General features: G+C 43.2%; 1 protein-coding gene across 3 annotated transcripts in view; it reads right to left on the bottom strand.

Moving 5' to 3' along the window:
• The window catches only part of LOC126484137 (uncharacterized), a 375,463-nt gene that overhangs the window by 159,576 nt on the left and 196,011 nt on the right, over positions 1 to 19,876 (bottom strand). The window contains exon 1 of one of the 3 annotated variants that reach the window (XM_050107518.1): positions 7,820 to 7,938. The exons of 1 other annotated variant lie outside the window; for it this stretch is intronic. The gene's annotated coding sequence lies outside the window, so the exon portion shown is untranslated. Of the gene's footprint in view, positions 1 to 7,245; positions 7,763 to 7,819; positions 7,939 to 19,876 lie in introns of those variants that run through there. One more of the 3 variants, XM_050107519.1, reaches the window with a different exon arrangement.

Genomic DNA, 19,876 nt, shown 5'->3' with positions numbered 1-19,876 from the left:
CGGCGGGGTCAGGGATTTTCTCTGCCTCGTGATGGCTGGGTGTTGTGTGCTGTCCTTAGGTTAGTCAGGTTTAAGTAGTTCTAAGTTCTACGGGAGTGATGACCATAGATGTTGAGTCCCATAGTGCTCAGAGCCATTTGAACCATTTTTTCTAATCCGGCCTCGTGTGTACTTCACTGTTGGCACTACACACGATGCCAGGTAACATTCTCCAGACATTCGCCAAATCAAAACGGGGCCATCTGACTGTTACAGTGCACAGCGTAATTCACCACTCCAAATCAGTCGTTCCTACGTACCCATTGTCCAGTGGTGTTGCTCTTTTCTTCACCTCAAGTGTCACGTAGCACTGAGTACAGGACAACTGAACCACATTCTTTTTAACTCCCTAAACTCAGTCATTCTATGCGCTGGACTGCTGGTAGCACTTAGAAACTCAACACTGGTTCCTGCCGCTGATTTCATGCGATCATCCTCCGCTATGCTCGATGGTCCCTGGCAGTCGGTACTTCAGATCACCCCGGTGCGGGTTTCTCTGTCGTTGTTCTTTCTCATTTCCACTTCACAATCACATAAGCAACTGTCAACTTGGGCATCCTTAGAAAGGTTGAAATGGCTTTGTTAGATTGATTAACCAGGTGACACCCAACGCCCTTGTCCACGTTCGAAGTCACTGAGCTCTCGTGGCTAACGAGCGCTGCTGTTACTGGCTCTCTACGGTCAGCACAAGACGTCCCGACTCCTACGCTGACGGATAGGCCTTTCATGACATATAGTGGACAACTGAGCATTACATAGGGGTGAGTGTATGTTTAAAAGATAGAGCGTCTTTAAAAAGTTGAGAGAGTGGACAGTTATGTGAAGAGCACTGTGTCTAAAAATTTTGTTAGTGAACACATTCGAATAGTAATGTGTACTGCACTAAAATGTAGTTCCTTCGTCTTACTCAGCTTACCAAGTGTAGTAAATGTGTGGAATTGTTTCTTAGTGAACTGGAGCAACGAGTAAACATACTAGATCTACAACTTTGCTTACGCCTTTTTTATTGTAAAAAACCTACAAAAAACTGTGATTCATACTCTTGCCCATCGCTGGCCACTACATTCACCCATCTTTCGGATAGTGTACGAATCCCGTGGCGGAAGAAATGGGCGTCTTTTGTGGGGATCCATGAATCGATTCAATTTTACACTTCTTCGTATGATCGGAAGTGCTGGTCATCCAGACTGTATGTCACTAATCGAAAAAGGTGGTAATCAGAGAGAGCAACGTATGGAGAATACGGCGGGAGGGATAAGACTTCTCATTTCAACATTTCCATGTATATTTTGACGGGTTTTGCGACATGGGGTCGAGCTCTGACCCGCGGCAAAATTACCTTTACGTTTCTACCGCTGTATTGCAGCCGTTTGTGTTTCAGTTCTGGACCCCAACGCATCAATTGCTTTCGGTAATCATGTCCTGTGACTGTTTTCGTCTGTTTCAGTAGTTAGGAAAACGTTCTGTCTTCCACCGCCATGCCGGTCTTCGAAATCAAAATCAGAGTTCTTAAGGCATTGAAAACATTCTCTGCACGGTCTTTCACTAATAGTTCGCTCACCATTGGTCTTACCCAGCATTTTATGAGCCACACCCGCAGATTTCTTCATGTTAAAGCAGAAAATTAAAACTTCCCGCAAATGGCGAGAAATGGGTACGTAAGTTGACGTACTTAATCGAGAATAACCTCATGATGCAATCACAAATCGACTAATACTTTATTGGCATTATATTTTTCGATGCCTAAGCTTATTGTATTACACCTATGACCAACCACCCGAACCCCACTTGCAGCTACTGCCATCTATTGCAAAACGTTAGACCTAATCAAATTTTGTGAAAAATTGTGAATAAAGTTGAGACTTAAGACTTATGTGATTCTGTTGTAAATATATGAAAAGCAGACTGTGAGCAAGGAAATGTGTTTATGATTGGATTAGTGGTACAAGCGATTACCAGATACAACGAAAACTATTAAACATCCAGTACGTGGTTAACCGACAAAAAGTACGACGAAAGAGAAAGTACAGCAGATACCAACACAAATAGGGTGAGTGACCCTGAGAATTGATATCGAAAATAACAGGAGTTCGAGAGACAGTGGTAACACTACAGTTCACAAATGTCTGGGTAATTGGAACACCTGTTCCTGATCTGGACATAAACTGTATGATGGGCAGAAGTCAACACGGTGGGAAACTGGTGGAAACCACATTCACAAATTGATCGAGCTCCGCTGTCTTCAGCTGAGTATCATCACAAGCCGCTACCAGGTCAATCCTGAGTGGGTAAGCAATTATCAAAACCGCAGGGCACTATAATGTGAATCACATTTCCGTGTACACTCAAAGTCGTGTAGAAATAATAATAATAATAATAATAAACACATAAAATTTCACTGACAGTTTAAAGAAACTGTAAATCCCAATAAACATTAAGATCTATGGAGATTACTGTGAAAAGGAACGGAAGTGTTCCATTTGCGTTTTTTCTTTGCTTCGTTTTCGAAACAACTTGAACCATTGGCCCGGTCTTCAATTTTCACTGCATGAGCAGTGTCACACGCTTCCACTACAAGTCTGTATCTGTCGTGATAGGAACTGTTGCTTCGGCATCCTGTTGGGAGACGTTTGTGTGCAGCAGTTGTGTGCGTCCCAGAGAGTGAGCGAGAAGATGTTGGGCGGCTGTCAGATAACGTTGCCCGCACAAGTGGCGACTTCAGGGCGAACTTCGCTCCCCAGAGGAACAGCTGCAGAAATGGACACCGGCCATTCTACACGCCGGTCTGTACACACCTCCAGCAGTTCCCTGACAACAATAGCTTCCAGCTTCCCAGCAGTAAGAGATTTCTTGGACTTCACACCTCCCGCAGAAACCCATGCGTTAACGGAAAAAATTTTAGCAATGGAAGAGGACACGCTGGAAACATAGATGATGGTACAACCATAACTTTCCGTTAATGCTCCTAACGCAAATGTAGTCCACAACAGCAATTACTTGGTGTTTCTAATAATGAAACATGTGGAAGACTTACTTCTTCGTTGTTTGCTTGACGGAGCACTGTGACATAAGAGGAAGAGAATTTTCCGACACGATTATGAAGGAGGCAGAGCCTAAAGGGATGAACCAATACAACAAAATTTCGCACCTAGAGCTACTGTAATCCCATTGTTGTGGCTGCAAATTAGACCCGGTGCGAATAGCAAACTGCGTCTTTCATATCAATGTAAAGGACGGCACATATGTAAGTAGTTCCGAAAACTTCATAGCGAGAGCGGTACGACTCCGGCAGTAGATGTTTCTGGTGACATTTCTCAGCCGGCGCTTCAGTAATGGAATGTTTAGACGGCGCTAGCATTGATTTGAATGTGAGTGCTGGCTGCCTCCTCTACGCCCACAAGAAACAAGTCGTTAGACAGTGTCTAGCGTGGAGTGAACAACAGTTATCCACAAGTTTGAAGACTCTGTTAACAGTTAATAACCTAATGATGTACAAGAACATATTGAATATTTTACCCACTGATCGTATAATGACAAATGTTGAAAATTTACAAGTTTTCTTGCGTTGCCATCCCCCGCAGGAAGCACAGTAATACTTGTTTTGTAAATAAAAGTGCTTTTTCTTGCTCCGACTCAATTTATTTTTCCCAGACGCATTTCGCCTTTTTCTTGAACTAAGGCATCTAGAGTGGGATCTATAACGATATCGTTGTGTTAGTTTCAGATTATCAAACAGTTCACATAGTATTTTTTACTAATTAAGTATTTTTAATCTAAAAAAATGGCTCTGAGCACTATGGGACTTAACTTCAGAGGTCATCAGTCTCCTAGAACTTAGAGCTACCTAAACCTAACCAACCCAAGGAAATCACACACATCCATGCCCGAGGCAGGATTCGAACCTGCAACCGTAGCGGTCGCGCGGTTCCAGACTGTAGCGCCTAGAACCGCTCGGCCACCCCGGCCGGCTTTTAATCTAATTCAAATACTTCAAATGGCTCTGAGCACTATGGGACTTAACATCTGAGGTCATCAGTCCCTAGTCTTAGAACTACTTAAACCTAACTAACCTAAGGACATCACACACATCCATGCCCGAGGCAGGATTCGAACCTGTGACGGTAGCGGTCCTGCGGCTCCAGACTGTAGCGCCTAGAACCGCACGGCCACCCCGGCCGGCTTCTAGTAATTATCGGCTATAATTGGCTATATACCGAAAATAAAGTAATTCGTTTTCATAAATTTTAGCTTGAAATATAACATAGCATGTTCAAAATTATTTGAAAGTTTTCAGAAACGCGCCTGAGATAACACTGACCTGTTCAAAATTCGAAAAATAATACTGGTGTCGACAACTATTGTTGAGGAAAAGTAATGCTAGAGGAGGATGTCCCGTTACAACATGAAACGGGTCGTCAACGATCTGTACGTGCATATGTGAAAGTTAATGCCCCTAGAATCAAGGGTCTGTCACTTTAGTAAAACCAGTAACTTAAAATATCAAACCATGTTCATATTGGCTTTACTGATGTGACAAGCCCTTGATTCTAGGGATATTAACTTTCACATATGCACGTACAGACCGTTGACGACACATTTCATGTGGAGATAGTTTTATCGACTGTTTGCTGGTGTGAAGTTTGTTTCTTGTCTTCCTCAGGAAGTCGGGTTTAAATCCGTTGAAACCATGGTAAAGGTTAACTGAAAACCGCAGTTTATTGCAACCCGTTAATTTTCTATTTCACATGCTGTTAAAAGACACAATTAATATAACAGGGAACGTATTATATTGTGATTCTCTATTGTATTTACCTATAATTGAGTGCTGTAGGTGCGAATACTTAATGCCATGCTTATAGCATCCAACACTCTGTAAGGTGAGTAATCCACACAAACCATGAAAAATCTGTGTGAGAGCGGTGAAGAAATTGCCAACTTGGTAACAATGGCGAGCAAGTAGATCTGTACTGTACTTATTACAAAAAAAGTAAAGGTGTATTTAGCTTCCTGACCCAACATTCAAATAACAAATGATTGGCGCATATCGTTGGTATTCGATAGGCGAGGTATCTGTGTTGACAGTATTCTAAAAAGTGGAACGATGAATTGCTCACAGTACCGAGCGCTCGTAACAAAATTTATGCTGAAAACGCTAGAGCTGAACGAAACGCGTCAGGAACGAAACAGATGACGCCCTCAGAGCGAAGGTAAATTTAAATTTATTTGGATTTCTGTGTAACTCATAACATCTTTACAGGTTGAATTCTGGAGCCGTTATTATGGCAATATACATGGCGTTCGGAAATTCCCGTTACAAACTTGTAGAAGTTGTAGAGGGGGGTGACTGCTTAATGTTTTGTATAGAAACCCACGTCCAAAAACGTACCATTTACGTCCTACAACGCTTTCAATTCAGATGTTTATCTGATCTAGTTCTGCTTGAGAAATTGAATTAGGCGTGACGCAGCAGAAATATTAGGTAACAATGCAAAAGGAAATACAACGAAATATCCATATATCACAGTTTATGCTAAGTTTAATTTACGAGACTCCTCTAGAGATAGTGGAAGATGTGCTTGCACGAGTTCTGGCCGCTGCACGAGAAATTGAAGAGCCGTCAGGTGGGATGGAGAGTGTCTACCAGAACACGCTCCGTAAGTATAATGTCTGTAACAACATTTGTGGCCCCCATATCGAGCCGTTTTTATAATACATTAGTATTGTTCCGTACGTACATTAAGTTAGGTTCTTTTTTCGTTTTCAAATAACGTAAGTGTTAATACAAACAAATGTCCGTAAGTGATGAAGCAATGTTTAGTTGTGTTTCCTTTCAAATTTTAAGCCAATAACTGTAATGTCACCGTCTACTTCAGTTCCTAATGCAAAAGTGGGTGAGTTAAACATATGAATTGAAACTGCCCTAGAACTGAAAGTACGTTTCACGAAATGGATTCCTATTCAGTATATTATGTACTCTCTCCCCTCTACAACTCGCAAAGTCTGTAACGGTAATTTGTGAAAATCCTGTACACCAGGCTTTGGTAGATTACAGGTGCGCGTCTATTTCATATTTCCCACGCGCTACAGTACTACAGTTTTCATAAAGGAGGAGCGGGGGGCCAGGGGGGGTGTACGTGCGTGAAATGTTTCCTAAACGGTGGTGACTTCGGTAACGAAACGATATTTCATGTCCTACACATATGTATTATTATTTGTTAAACTGTATCGGGAGCAATACCTAGAACTGTAATTCGGCTTAAAGAAACTAGTGTCAGCTGTAGAGGGGATGGGAATGTTGTCAGAAGTGACACGGACTGAAATGCAGTGTTTCCTAAGTAGGCAAACTGCTATGCGCCAGTTTCACAAAACAAATTGTTCTCTGAAAGGTGTAAAGTAACATACATGCAGTGTACAAGGTTGGTTAAAAAGAAAACAGGAATTTTCAGAGCTTGGAAAAGTTTTATTTATTCGTGTATACTGGTGTTATCACTCTGAAAATAGTGTCAAATCTCTGAAACACTTCTGGAACTCTATCTCTGAGATAGGTTTCAACTCTCTCACTGAAGCTGTTTTAATCTCTTGTATGATTGCTAAACGAGGTGCCTTCAAATGTTCTTTATTTTTGGGAACAGAAAGAAGTCACAAGCAGCCATATTTGGCGAAAGTGGAGGCTGGGGCAAAATTGTAGTATTGCTTCCGTAAAAAATAATTTTGGCGACAGAAACAATGTAGTACAGTGTGAGCAGATGCATTGTCGTGGTGCCAAATATATAAAAAGTTTTGTCCCAAACCCGGGCTTTTATTTTAGACGGAAACGGCCTTGAGCTTGAAATTAGTAATCCCTATTGATCATTCTACCTTGTGGCAGGAACTCTTCGTGCACTATGCAGTAAAAATCGAACAACACTGTGAGCATAACATTCACATGTGACCACACTTGTTGAATTTTTTTAGCTCTTGGAGATGCAAAATACGTCAAATGGGACGAATGAGCCTTAGTTTCTTCATCGACTACGACACTTTTCTGCATAGTTCTGCGCCGCTGTTGACTTTATCTAACGATTCCTGTGCAACTTGTATTCACCGATGATTTTGCTCAAAATGCATCACATTGCACATATTTTACTGCCACACTTTTCTCATCAAATATGTGAGTACGTTTCACGTATTGAGGCAACCAATATCACAAAACTGTCAGCGACTTACCCGACTACGATTCCAGGATCGTTAACAATCGTTTCCTCCACATTTTTCACGATTTCGTCGGTTTATGGTGTGCTGGGACATCCAAGTCGCTCAACAACTTCAGTGTATCTTCACCGCAAACTTCAGAACACTTACACCATTCGTAAATCCGTGATTCAATCATAGCAGTGACCAAAAGCAATATTTAAGGTTACTAAATCACTGCAGCACTTTATTCCGTTCTCGTAACGAAATGCAATACAAATTTTAAAATCATTTTTACACAAAATAAAAAATCGGCGACACTGACAAGTCACATTTAACCTTCTTGATACCTGACAACTGACTAAATACCCGAAATGTATAACACTTACAGTTACTTTTCGTACGAATCTATCGACACAACAACGAAAAATCGCACAGATCTGACTAATAGAACACACAATATTAGGAAATTCCCATAACTTTTTCAATGCAACTTGTATTGTAGGGCTGTTCTCTCTCTGTCCCTCACTCTCAGAACGAATCAAGCGCAGCGGCAGCCGCTGTCAAGCGAACTTTACTCCGCTTCAGCGTGCTGCTGCTCAGTACCTACCGTCACGAGAGAGGCGGGGATTGTAACAGCTGTTCGAAGTCTACAGCGATATCAGAAGCAAGTGCGATAAGGCTGCCATCCGTCACCGACTGCTGGTGCTTCCCGACCGAGACTTCTGTGTACTGCTGTTTCGGAGGAAATCACGCTCCTTTTTATTGCCGTTTAATTATCAAAGGTCTGAGAGCGTCACCTTTCCGATAACACAGGCGTTCTGAAAAATTCTGTAGACGATATTAAAGTCCAGACAAGTGGTTGCGCCCTTTATCTTTTCGACGCATGAAAACTGAGCGAAAACGCGGCCCTGCCAGACGATCCCAGTATACAGTAGTCCGTTGTTATGTTCACTGCACGTTCCGTTGGCCGTGATGGTGCAGGGGTCCGGCACATTTATTCAGTGTCAGTCTTCCAGAATCATCCTTTTAGAATAATATATGGCAATTCAACAGCAGTGAATTGTGAGACCGCCACATTTCTGTAACTAAAAGAATGTGAGAATTTAGTGATGAAGAATGTCACCTGATGGCGTTCATCTCGAAGGAAACCGGCTGCGATGTAACAAACACACGTGAAATACACCTTTGTTGGGTTTATTAACATTTAGGAATTGAACATACTGAAATTTTTCGCATGTAGTTCTTGGAACTTTTTATTATCTACAGAGATCCATGATTCAGATAAGTTTATATGAACATTGCGACAGGTGATAACAACAACAATAATAATGATAATAACGTCAATAGATGCAAGCGTTATACGTTACAAAATGGTGATCAAACTCTAAGCTGTCTAAGCTGTCTACAAAACGGAACGTCGAACACACGCACAAAATTGTAGGCCTGTTTCTCTGACGTCGATCAGAAGCAGAATATTCGAACGTGTTTTACCTCGAGTGTTATGACATTTCCGGGGAACAAAAATTCCACTCTATGGGAATCAATATGGGTTTCGACAACAACGATCGTGCGAAACCAAGTTCGATCTGTCCGTCCATAAAGCCCAAGGGGTGGCGGATACCGGCGCCCAAGCGAATGACGTGTTCCTTCACTACGGTAAGGAATTCGATACAGTTCCGCACTGCCGCCTAGTGAATAAAATAAGGGCGTTCTAAATTTCAGACCAACTGTGTCACTGGACTGAAGTCTTCAAACTTAAGGGTATCTTCGAACGTACTCCAAGGGAGTGTCATATGTGCATTACTTTTCACTATATATGTAAATAACATAGCAGACAACATCGGATGTTGCCGTTGAACACAAAGAAGTCGCTATGCGAGAAGATTGTAGCGAAACGCAGGAAGATTGGCAGACGATCGTCTTTTGGTGCGGGGAGTGTGAATGGTTCCTTATCATCAACAAATGTAACGTACTGCGTGTACATACACAGAAAGACCCATTATTGTATGAGTACACTACTGCAGAACAATCACTGGAAGGAGTTACTTGCATAAAATGTCTTTGATTATGTGCACAGGGGATTTCAAGAGGAAAGACCACATAAAACTAATTGCAGGAAAGGCAGGTGCCAAAATGGGATTCAGTGGAAGATTTCTCATGAAATTTTGTGCATTAACAAAGAAGGCACGTTACAAAACCATCGTTCGACCAATACTGCTTGTCAGTGTGGCATCCTTACGAGATAGCATTTATAGAAGAACTAGGGAAGATCCAACGAAGAGCAGGGTGTTTTGTTACAGGTTCATCTAGTAAGGGCAAAAGCGTCAAGGAGACAATTAGTCAACTCCAGTGTCAGGTGCTGCAGGCGAAGCGTTCTGCATCGCGGTGCGATTAGCTGTTAATGTTCCCAGAGGCTACGTTCCTAGAAGAGTCAACAAATACGAGAATATTGTTTCGTCCCAAGTACATCTCGCAAAAAGAGCATGACGATAAAGTTAAAAGACTCCATCACACACGGAGGCTCGCCGCCAAATTTCCTCCCGCGAACTATTCGTGATTGGAAAAGGAAAGAGGATAAACGACACTGACACACTAAGTACCCTCCTCCACACACCTCAGTGTGGCTCACGAACTATAGATGTTAAAGTAGATGTAGACAAAAACCTGGCAGCAGATATCAGAAAACGAAGTTTGTAATTTTACAGACATGTTAAAAGATTCCGGTCAATGAGGCTTACACACAAGATTATGCCATACATCGAAAAATTGTCCACAGTTCGTGGCCTAGTGGTCAGCGCTGCAAGTTCCAGATCCTGCAGTTCAAGGATACGTTCCCGGCCAGACAGGGATTTCCTCCACTAGGGGACTGGAAATATGTGCTATCCCCACAATTTCATCTCATCATCATCATCGACATGAAAATCGCCGAAGTGGGGTCAAATAGAAAAATTTGCTCTAGACGGCAGTATTACCCCAAACCATTCAAAAACTTAATAAGGACCTCCAGAGCGCTCAGAAGAAATCAGTTCCTTCAAAGCTACACTGTTGGATTGATCAAAGAGAGAATAAGTCTCCACAGAAATCAGGACCCAAGCAGATTGAAGAACAGTAACAGCCAACTGAGAGAGAATAAGAGCCTTATCAGGTTACAAAAACTAATCTTGAAACATGGTCTTTACGCAACTAACAATAATATTACTGTTATCACTAGCGATAAACAAGCATTCAAATAAAGGAATCTATAAGGTCGAAAAGTTTTAGCACGTTACGAAACAAATAACGAACAACCACGAACACTCAAATTCATCTCCAATGGACTGCTATTGAACCAGATGCCCAGTACCTTGCAATATTTCTCATACTTTCTAAATAGAGCAAATGGTAGACACAGAACTTTGTTTAGAAGGATCTTAGGCATAATAGAGAAACAAAGGAAATGCCAAAGAAAGCACAGCAATGAACTATACTTAAATGCCGAATAAACAACAGATATTATATGGGAACAAAATCTTCCTGTGGTCACCTAGAATGTACAATATCAGAAATGTTTACAGATAGAAATTCTGATATTCTGTCTACATTTGAAAAAAATATCGGAGCATTCTAGTTTAGCGAAGTTGAATGCAACTTGCGAGAATACAGGGTCTAAGATGAAAATAACTTGAAACTTAAGCCATTCATAAAATGAAGATGATGGACAACAGAGATGCTGTCCAAAACCGAAGTGAAATCCAGGGAAGATGTGGGCCACATAGTGAAAGATAGCTTAAGAAGTAAGTATAAGAGAACTTTGCGATAATGTTGTACCTCGACGAACATTGAATTAAAAAAAATGTCGTAAATGGGTAGCTGTAATACGCTCTAAAACAAACAAAAGCGAAGCACCACAAAGGTATTCTCCGAACTGTACGGAAATCCATAGATTTGATGTACGTTTACAGAGAAATTTCAGAAAAATTGGATGATTTACTCAATAGAAAGAGCTTCACACATTGAGAACGTCAGTAACGTGTTGGTTCACCTACGGCCTTTATGCAGGCAGTTATTCGGCTTGACATTGATTGACAGAGTTATTGGACATGCTCCTGAAGGATATCGTGCCAGATTCTGTCCAACTGGGACCTTGTGTCCTGAAAATCCCGAGGTGTTTGGAGGGCCCTGCCCTTAACGCTCCAAACGTTCTCAATTGAGGAGACATACGGTGGCCCTGTTGGGTGTGGTAGAACTTGGCAGGCACGAAGGAAAGCAATGGAAACTCTTGCAGTGTGTGGGCAGGCACTATCTTGCTGGAACGTAATACCAGGATGGCTTGCCATGAATGACCACAAAACGGATCAATAATAACGCCAGCCTATCGCAGTGCTGGAAGGGTGTTGCGATTGACAACCAAAATGGCCCCATCACTCGCCTTTGTGGCGTTTCTATTATCAAATAATGGAGTAACTCCTACTACATTTTCAGCCCAAAATTAGAAAAGAGACTGTAGATGTCTGAAAATGAAAGTACGGGTTACTTTCTATACAGTAATGCAACGAGTCGCTGTTAATAACGACAAATGGGGCCGCTAACAGCTTCAGACAGAGAGGTTCATCCTGCCGGATTTTCGATTCCACCACCGTACCAAGGAAATTCGACGGAATAGGTGAACATAACATATAAATTATTGTATTAATTTAAATTTGAAGAGCCGTCTGAAGATGACCCTGACAGTTTGGAACTGGTAATGGTGCTATTTGCCCTTAATAATTAGAGCAATATTAACACTGTTTGGTTGCTGTTTCTACTTTATTGTAATTATTGTAGACCACGAGTGACATCTGAGCCCAATTATATGTTGAGTTAATCGAAATTTTTTTCATTTCAGATGCATTTTTCCTTACTGCCATACTGAAGTAAGTGGCGAAGCGTAATCATCCATTCTCAATTATCTGCCGAACGATTAGCCTTTGTGCATGCTTTTGTTGAGGCTCTTTTGCTTGTGTTATCGTATACTCGCATTTTCATCAGTGTTAGGTTTCACCACTAACTGTATTCAACCATCATTTGTATTAATTTACAATTATTAAAAATACTTAAAAACCTTCTTTGCAACGGTTAAATAATGCACATATTTTCCATACGAGCATCGTTTTACTGACGTAAGTCATTGTTAATACTATAGAGTCAAATATTTTTCATTTTTGGAGAGCTCTGTAGATCTGAAAGTTGCACATTACGAAAGACACTGAAACGTGAGTTTTACTTCCAGCATTCTTGCCTGTTTTCCGGTTATATCTGAAAGCGTACAAAAGATCCCACTTTCAGAAGTAAGCAGATGTCAGACAAAGATGCAGCGAGTACATACCACACTTCAGTATCTTTCGTAACGAACTGGTTTTAGATCTAGAGACTGTTAGAAGACGACTGTGTGAAGCAAGTCGCCGTTACCGAGGAGCATGGCGAGCACTACGTCGTACACTACAACGTCACAACCTCCGCTACAAATGGGCAAAAACACTTGAAGAATGATCGCCCCATGACTGCCGTCGGGTATTGTTTACAACCGAAACTCGGATCCGTTTGTACCCTGTTAATCGCAAGGAGCGTTTTCGGAGACAATCCCGTAGCGTCAAACGCCTCCAACACCATGTCCCACAGGTACAACTAGGTGATGGTGGAGTGGTGTGCTGGCCTCGCATTACATGGAGCCACCGCACACCTCTCGTGATTGTCGATGGCAATCTCACTGCTCTACCGTACAACAACGAAAGTCTGCAACCAATTGTGGGAGCGAATCGCTGAAATTTTAGTGAAATTTTGATCTTGATGGATAATAGCTGATGTGCTCATCGTGTGTTCCAGTGAATACGATCCGTCAGCATTTTAGGATCACCGGAACGGAGTGGCCTGCCTGTCCGGACATGAACATAATCCAACATGTATGGGATCTGTGGTATCGTCCGCAGAAAGAGATGTCATGCAAAAGTTGATACCACACGACAGCACCACAAGTAATGCCAGTCGCTGCCAGACGCGTCAACTAATCAGAGACATGGGCGTTCCTCAGGCTGCCGCAGGCGGAAAGTTACTTCTGTCCGAGCGCAATGCCGATCAGCCCATCTCTATGTAAACATCCAATCCCTATGAAATCAGAGACCACTTGAAATCAATACTAACGATGACAATATCGCCACAGCACACATCCGGCTCTGTGAAAACAGAACAATTACTGTGAACTTGATAAAGACAATTGTACTTTGACGTGCACTTTCATTTTTCTGTGACGAAGTGTCAAATGTTGTAACTGTCAGCGACTGTCTCAATTACAAGTCGTCAACGTGGAAAATAATTATTTGTGAAGTTAAAGATTTATTATGCCCATGTTTTAATAAATTACAGATAATTAGTTATTGTTCTACACTGAAGCACCAATGAAACTGGTACAGTTATGCCTATTCAAATACACAGGTACGTAAATAGACAGAATACAGCACTACGGTCGGCAACGCCTATACAAGAGAAAAAGTTCTGGCGCAGTTGTTAGATCAGTTACTGCTGCTACAATGGCAGGTTATCAAGATTTAAGTGAGTTTGAACTGGTGTTGTAGTCGGCGCACGCGCGATGGAACACAGCATCTCAGTGGGGAACTTCCCGTACGACCATTGCGAGAGTGTCCCGTGAATATCCGGAATCCAGTAAAATATCAAATCTCCGACACTGGCCCGGCCGTGAAAAGATCCTGCAAGAACGGGACCGACGACGACTGAAGAGAATCGTTCAACGTGACAGAAGTGCATCTCTTCCGCAAATTGCTTCACATTTGAATACTGGGCCAACAACAAGTGTCAGCGTGCGAACTATTCTACGATACATCAACGATATGGACTTTCGGAGCCGAAGGTCCACTCGTGTACCCTTGATGACTGCACGACACAAAGCGTTACGCCTCACCTGGGCCCATTACCACCGACATTCGACTGTTGATGACTGGAAACATGTTTCCTGGTCGGACGAGTCTCGTTTCAAATTGTATCGAGCTGATGGGAGTGTACGGGTATGGAGACAACCTCATGAAGACATGGACCCTGCATGTCAGCAGGGGACTGTGACGCTGTGTAATGGTGTGGGGCGTGTGCAGTTGGAGTAATATGGGACCCTTGATACTTCTAGATACGACTCTGACAGGTGACAAGTACGTAAGCATCCTGCCTGATCATCTGCATCCAATGGTGTCCATTGTGCATTCCGACGGACTTGGACAACTCCTGCAGGAAAATGCGACAGCCCACAAGTCCAGATTTGCTACAGAGTGGCTTCAGGAACACTCTTCTGAGTTTAAACACTTCCGCTGGCCACCAGACACCCCAGACATGAACATTATTGAGCATATCTGGGATGATTACTATTAAAAACAGTCTTGATCACGATTTATTTTACAAGGTGACTGGTTTCGACCACTACTGTGGTCATCTTCAGACCTACAAGATGTATACAAAGCACTAATTAGAGGGCTACATGCATTAATGAAAATACATAGAGTTATACGGCTATAAAGCTAAAAAACGTTGAATTACCATTGAGTGGGAACCCCTTTCTGTTGGAGAATCACCATAGCACCATAGCACCATAGCAACCAGTGGTTCCAAATGGTTCACTGACAGGCCACGAGAGGGCAACCCATGTACTGCCAAACTGAAGTTCATTTTCCTACATTTTTAAATATTTTTAACGCTTTTTAATTGACATTAGCTGTTAAATAAGCTAAGTTTAATGTATATTTATTTTTAATTCTTGACAATGTTCTTTTAACTAAGAAATTTTAAATTGTAATTCGACTTATAACTCATTGGTTAATAATGACATCATGCAGTCAGAAGTGGGTGGAGCCTCCATTATATAAAGTAAGACGTGCACTGGTTTCTCCAGTTGTGATTCTCCAACAGAAAGGGGTTCCCACTCAATGGTAATTCAACGTTTTTTAGCTTTATAGCCGTATAACTCTATGTATTTTCATTAATGCATGTAGCCCTCTAATTAGTGCTTTGTATACATCTTGTAGGTCTGAAGATGACCACAGTAGTGGTCGAAACCGGCCACCTTGTAAAATAAATCGTGATCAAGACTGTTTTTAATAGTAATTATTTACAAGTCATTGATCACTGCTGTTCCCATAATGCATTCAAAAGTAATATCTGGGATGCCTTGGGACGTGCTATTCATAAGTGATCCCCAAACCATCGTACTCTTACAACAGATTCATGGTGTCAATTCCCTCCAGCACTACTTCAGACATTAGTCGAGTCCATGCCACGTCGCTTTGCGACACTTCTGCGTGCTTGGGGCGCTCCAATATGATATTAGGCAGGTGTACCAGTTTCTTTGGCTGTTCAGTGTAGTATGCGCTCGTCCTCCTCCTGCAGTACTAACTAGTTTCTACAATATATGAAACGTCCCCTTGGAATAATCAGTGAATGACTGTGCTGGTAAACCTCTTACGTTAAATGATTTTTCAAACAGCTGAGCAAAACTAAACGTACTCAGACATTTCTCTCTTTACTTATTGTGATCATCATTAAACTGACATACAATATTTTTAGCGCAACGCAATCTGACTTTTAATAATCCGTACAAAAGAATGGCATTGACTAACAATAACCTATACCTTTCATGAATCACTTACCTCACAAAAGTGTTCATTACTCGAACTACTGCAATACAGCGAGCACCAATACTGCCAGCTAAATAAAAGATTCTAACTACTGAGGGCACTAACTACTCATAGACATAATTACCCCAAATGAAAGATTTTGATAGAGAACAAACAATGTATTTACCTTAATAATGCTCCAAAGTCGTTATATATATACCATGATATCCAATATTACAAATTTACTCTTTCTGATGGAGACACGTCCAGATCGTCCGCTCTCAAAATTCTGCCATTTCTCTCCCCACATCCACCACTGCTGGTGGCTCACCTCCAACTGCGCAACGCTACCCGCTTTTCACGTCGAACTGCCCAGCACTACAATGGCGTATATTCCAACAATGCCAACCAGCCACAGACTGCACACAGCACAGCCAGTGATTTTCATACAGAGCGCTAGGTGACGTTACCTACATAAAAACCCAAACAGCCTACTTACAAATACACCACAGGATCGATGAAACAAGCTGTCTTTGGAAGAAGGATTCAGACGTGCGTCGGAGCAAGTGTATGTTCCACCTCTGACTGACGTTGCTCGGGAGTACTGTGAGAACCACCCCATCCTGCACCCATCCTCTAATGACAAAAGCTCTATTTGTTATCATAGATTATATTTTTAATTTTTTTTTATTTGACGATTTGGACGCAATAAAATGACCATATACGCATGCCTCAGAGCCAATTTTTGTTTTCTGAGCTGCGAATTTTGAAATACATTAGTCTTGCAAATCTTCTGATGATACGTGTAAATGATATCCTCTGTTTGTGCAGAAGCAGACATACTTTCTACATTCTGTAGATGCAGGTTCCATGTTTTCGAGCAAGATTACACTCTCTATCTCTCTGTTTCCACTGTCTGTAAACGGCGAGTGTGACGAAATTGGCGCACAGATGAAGTTACAGAAAGTATAAGTAATACGACAAATATGTGACTAATCTTTTTCCGCAGTAAAGAAAGTAGTCATTTATAACTGGGATAATACGATTGTGTGCCTGAGCACACAAATACAACAAATACAACAAATATGTGACTAATCTTTTTCCGCAGTCAAGAAAGTAGTCATTTATAACTGGGATAATACGATTGTGTGCCTGAGCACGCAATCGAGAGTAACTTGTAAAGAATTTGCATTCAGTGAAGAGGACAGGACTCGGGCCAGGTAAAACGGCTGCAGCTAACGACTCGCGAATGCTGAAGGCAATTACGGCGGTAGTGGACGGCATCGCTTCCGCACTCGACGGCTGCGCGGCTGCGAGTTGGCCGTATCGCGGCGGCATAACGGCCGCTCCTCTGCTGGCCCAGCGGGGGCGCAGCAGTCGGGACCACCCGCCCCTGTTGTGCCTAAGGAGGCCCTCAGAAGTGCGCGGCCGGCTGTTAGCAGCTCCGCGGTGAATATAATTGCAACTCGGCGGGCGAGTCGCCCCTCTGTGGTGGCCCTCCTGGTCGTTAGGAGCTGCTTGGCACGTAATGCCGCGGCGGCGACGGGACCAGGTCGCCTGTGGCGCCTCGCCAGGTGCGCAGCATGAGCTGACACTGAGGCGCCGGGGGCGGACCCTGGCCGCCCATACGAGGGCTCCATCTACATGTCGTAGACACATACGAGCTTCGTAAACTACTGCACTGGTATAGTCTTAAAGCACCTGAGCACACGCCCACACACAGAATGATGTAATCAAGGTTTACGTGACGAAATAAGTCTCGGGTGAACAGCCTGGTATGAGTGTGCATAGGACACAATATTTCGGCAATCGACCACGTTGCCATCATCATGTGCGCTGATGTACTAACCGACGGTGGGCCGGCGCCAGGTATATACAGAACAATCCTCCTCCTCCCTCTGGCGCTTCCTATGAGTCGGTGCGGTCCGCGCCCCGCGCGCGGTCCAGGTACAGCATCCGTTCTCCCGCCGTCTGGGCGCTGCGTCCTAGGTCTTCTCGTTCGGGAGGGTCTGACGGCACCGCTCTCGTTATTCTTCCCTCCTCCCCCGACGTCGGTACACTCTAGGAAATATCTTTTTTATTCTTAATCCGGGTGACCGCGGGTTCCCACGCCTTGCTAAGGATCTAACCGCTGTCACGATTTAGTTGTGGCTGCCTTACTCTTATCTCTGTGGCTTCTTTGATGACACAGTCCCAGTATTTGGAAGTCAGTGTCAGGACTTTGGTTTGGTCATAATCCGACTCAGCGGCAGCCAGAAGAATCAAGAAACGTGCCAGCCTAGCTTTGATACGAGTGAGAGTTCGCTTCAAGCGGTGGAGCTTGGAAACTACCAACAAAGAACTCCTACAGTTACATCTACAACTGGCCAACCGGTTCAACATCTGGACGTGGGATTGGGTTTATGGTGTCACATGGGCCACAATGGACTCAACCCAGAGGAAGTCTGCCGAACGACAGGCATCTAAGTTTGAACGTATATCGGAGAAACAACATTTCGTTTCTCAAGAAAGGATTGAATTTCGCTCCGACTCCTAAAGGTGTACCCATTGCTAACATTACTAGCACAGTGGAACAAACAGCTGCTCGACTTCCACCTGAAACTGCTAAATAAGTTTGTCACGAAACCTGCAGAGCTCTAACCAAAACAAAGCTGATGAAACGGAACATTTCCTACAGGGAGAGGGCCGCCATACGGGACCTAAGAGAAGATCCAGACATAGTAACATTACCTGCAGACAAGGACAACGCAACAGTGATCCTATCCCGACCGGATTGTGCTGAGAAGATGGGGGGCCTACTTGGTGACAGCGCATACTGCAAGATTGACACCGATTTTACCAAGAGGATCGAGAGGAAGACTGTGGCGCTTCTCAAGGATTCCGGCTTCCCTGACGAGATTACCAAGAAGCTACGCCCGAGGGCTGCTGTTCCTCCTAGACTTTACGGACAGCCGAAGGTGCACAAGGAATCGATTCGGTTACGTCCCACTGTCAGCAATATTGGTGCCCCAGCGTACCTTCTCGCCAAGCACCTCAAACAACTGCTTAGCGCTTACGTTGGGAGATGTACACACCATATCCGTAACTCCGTGGATTTGCTGGGACGCATCAACAACTTTGCGCTTAAGGAATCTGACATACTGGTGAGCTTCGACGTGGTATCTCTATTCACTAAATTTCCGTTACAAGAATCCTTGGAACTCATCAGCCAGAAATTTGACGAAGAGACCACCAACCATTTCAGACATGTTCTGACATCAACTTACTTTTTATTTGACGGTGACTGCTACGAGCAGACAGAAGGAGTAGCCATGGGGATCCACTCTTACCCGTTGTCGCAAATATGTACATGGAACATTTTGAGGAGGAAGCACTTGAATCAGCACATGTAAAACCCATCCGTTTCTTTAGATATGTAGATGATACCTTCGTTATCTCGCTACATGGGAAAGATAAACTGGCAGACTTCCTCGCACATCTCAACTCCAGAAACGAGAATATTAAGTTCGCCATGGAGATCGAAACGGATGGGATGCTCCCTTTCCTAGATGTTTCGATTAGAAGACGAGCTGACGGCACTTTGGGTCACAGTGTGTGTAGGAAGAAGACGCACACCGATTTGTACCTACATGCGGATAGCTGCCACCACTCGGCACAAAAGAATGGAGTGCTCAAAACTCTTGTACACAGAGCTCACACCATATCCGACAGGGACAGTCTCCAACAAGAATTGTACCATCTGCAGCACCAGCGGAAACTGAGGATGAACCTCAGGAGGAGGCGGCCTTCGCTATTGTTCCGTTTTGTGGGGCCTTATTCGGAAAAACTGGACGCATTTTACGTGAAAACCAAGTGAAAACCATCTTCCGTCCTCCAAGCAAAACCAAGAGCCTTCTTGGTTGTGTCAAGGACAACCTTGGTCTACGTAAGTCAGGGCTTTATCAGATACCTTGCCAATGCGGGAGTGTATACACAGGTCAGACTATTCGTACCATTGAGGAACGATGCCGGGAACATCAACGGCACACTAGACTGCA

The sequence above is a fragment of the Schistocerca serialis genome, chromosome 6 (genome assembly GCF_023864345.2).
Source record: "Schistocerca serialis cubense isolate TAMUIC-IGC-003099 chromosome 6, iqSchSeri2.2, whole genome shotgun sequence".
NCBI classification, from domain to species: domain Eukaryota; kingdom Metazoa; phylum Arthropoda; class Insecta; order Orthoptera; family Acrididae; genus Schistocerca; species Schistocerca serialis.
Note: the sequence above shows the minus strand (reverse complement) of the source record. Positions and strands in the feature narration are given on the sequence as shown.